Source organism: Mus caroli, chromosome 7 (genome assembly GCF_900094665.2).
Source record: "Mus caroli chromosome 7, CAROLI_EIJ_v1.1, whole genome shotgun sequence".
Lineage (NCBI taxonomy): Eukaryota > Metazoa > Chordata > Mammalia > Rodentia > Muridae > Mus > Mus caroli.
The window spans coordinates 98,081,315-98,084,324 of record NC_034576.1 but is presented as its reverse complement, the minus strand read 5'-3'; positions in this window follow the sequence as shown (position 1 = coordinate 98,084,324).

Here is a 3,010-nt window from a genome sequence, read left to right as displayed (position 1 = left end):
CTATTCATCTTTTTATCTTAGCATCTAGAGACATTCTAGTTGATAAGCAAATGTGCATTGAATGAATAAATAAATTTGATGAAAATTTTCACTCTGTGAAAAAGTAGGTGCAGTGTAATTCTTGGAGTAATTTACTGTGCTAGAGTTTTTCAGAGCATGAAAATATGTGATATGTCAGAAGTATGGCAATTTCATAAAAGGTATTAAACCACTATATCACCATTTCAACTTAATTGCAGTGTATAAAATAACTTTAACTCTGAATGTGGAATCAGCCAATATAAAAAGAGTGACTTAAGATATTTTTCACAAGACTGTGTCTTATAGTAAGTAACTTATTTCTTCTAAAATTGATCTTGAATAAATGCTAGTTAGAATTATCCCTAGGAACTTTGGAGAAGGATAAATGGAAATGGAAAACACTCTCACTCAGGGACTCCATAAATATACAACAATTTAGAAGGCAGCACATAGCCCAGGGAAATCTCTCTCTGTAATTTCAAGGGTACCTGTTTCATTTCACATATTATCAGGCTGTATGTATGGAGTGTTTGTGTTTCAAGAACTGCTGGAAACACAAAGAGAGGAAGCATAAATCCCAATGCAGTTAGTGAAAAAAATTAGCATTTAAAAAAACCCGAGGTCTTCTTTGGTGATTGCATGTATTCACTTTCTCCTATGTTTTATTTAAAAAATTTATGTAGGCATACAAAATATTAGGTTTCCTGATGTCATGGATGCATGTATATAAAGACACATCATTGAAACCTCGTATTTTCCACACATTTTCTTATCTTTTAAGTATCTTCATGGGCTTGCTTTTATAAAGACTTAGAAACTTTGAGAAATGATCATATAGGTTTCTGAATAAAATGGGGAAAATCCTTGACATATTTGTATTATTGTAAAAATTCTATCCTAAGCTGTTGCTATTGTTATTGTGTCAAGTCCAGTAATTGACATGTGTTAAGCTTGTATTTTTTAATGCATGGCACTGTAGACTATTGATTCTTTAAAAGTTGATGGCGAGTTTGCATTTCGAAGTATTAATTGAATGCTGGCTGATTTACCTGTGTGTTCTTTCTTATACTCATATGAACACATAGGGTGTCTTGACAATTAGGAAGACAGGCTGAAGGAAGATTCCTGTATTGGGGAACTTGAAGTCTAGTGATGGATGAAATAAGGACGCTCAGTAGAACTGCTTTGTGCTTCAGGAAGACTCTTTGGGAAAGACCTACTCCTTTAAGACAAAACAGTGGGAGCCTCTGTTTGTAGTGATCTTTCTTTATGGTTTCCTTTTTCTCTTCCTAGTAGGACCAATATCCATAAAGCATGCTCATTATTCAGTTAGGCTGTATCTTAGAGGACTTGCCAGGAACAACATTTTCCTGAGACTCTATGGAAAATAATGAAGTTGTGTTGTCTATTCCCAAGGTTAGAAGAATATCAGTGTGTCTTCTGGTAGCATAAATCCTTAGTACAGAGTAGTCTATAGACTTTTGTGATAATACTCTCTTTATGATCCTAAAGGTTTTGGCATCTTCCATCTCTCATCTTTTTGTGTTGAGTGTGCTGATGTAGCCTAACCTAAATGGGCACTTCTATGTTTCACTTCTAGAGTAAAATATTTTATCTCTCTAAAGTAACATTTCATATCCCCTTTCTACTCCAGTAAGTATTCATCCATAGATCTCACCAAGTTCCTTTTCCAAGAATACTCATAATTCTTCAGGCTTTGTTATGGGCTCATCATTTTCAAAATTCTAATTAGACTCATAGAATTGCCTATTATTTGTCTCTTAGGCCTGTTTTCTCAAATTAAAAGATAGAGCAAATCACATATGCAATTATGGTAGATTGAGAGTTGAACATACTATATAATCTCATGTGTTTGAACACTTGGTCCTCAGTTAACAGTTACTGTTTTGAAGGCTGTAGAACTTTTATGAAGTGGGTAATTGGAGAAAGGCCTTGAACATTAATTGTCAAGACTCATTTTCTATTCACTCTATGCTTCCCAAGTCCAGACACAGTGTTAGCAGCCAAATCCTGTGAAAGAGTGAGCCAATATAAGCCCTTTATTCTATAAGTTGCTTCTGATCAAACATTTTATTAAAGCAACAAGACAGGAAAGTGACAGAGGAGCTTGGTACTGAAGTGTGAGGGAGCCACATCTTAAATAAACTTTCCTTATAGGTATTAGGCCTCTGGACCTGGTTTGTGGGAGAAATGTGGATGAGTGTGTAGCTTCAGTGTGTAGCTTCAGGCTGGAGATGCTATAGAATGCTTTCGGTGGAGCTTTCTGAGAATTTCTTTAGGACACTGGAAGTCCAAGATGCTCAGAGAAGTGCTCTCTGTTTGACACACCTCAGGATGTCTCAAGAGAACAAGGACTCTATCACAAACTGTGCTAGGTGCCATTTGTGTTGCATTCCCACAAAGATTCTGGCACATACTGTGTAGTGAGCCATTGAGTGAGACTGCAATAAAGTAATAATAAATAAATTTTCTGTTTTGCTGAAAATTTTAAGAGAGAGTAAAATTCAGCTTGTGACCTGGTTACTGACCCTTGCTCTTATACAGACCAACAGTTAAAGAGATAAAACAGACTTGAAAGACATGAGAAATGGTTAAGTTTATTAAGCAGGAACAAGAGTGAGAGCAGGTGCAGACAAGGCAGCTGTAATTGTTAAAGAGCTTGACAATATTGAAGAGAATGTTGTTGAGAATTTTGAAGAGAATCCTTTTTGATGAGACCATAGAAGTTGTGCCTTATGGTCAAGACTTCACCTATCAAAGACTCTAACTTATGAAAATAAAATTTTATTTCAATAGAGAGAGTGTAAAATGAAAATATCTCCATAGAAGTTCCCTGCCCAACATAATTGCCCATGAAATAGTGTCCTCAGCATCAGCCTTGAAAACACACTGAATTTATGAAATTCCTAGCCAAATGGATGGACCTGGAGGGCATCATCTTGAGTGAGGTAACACAATCACAAAGGAA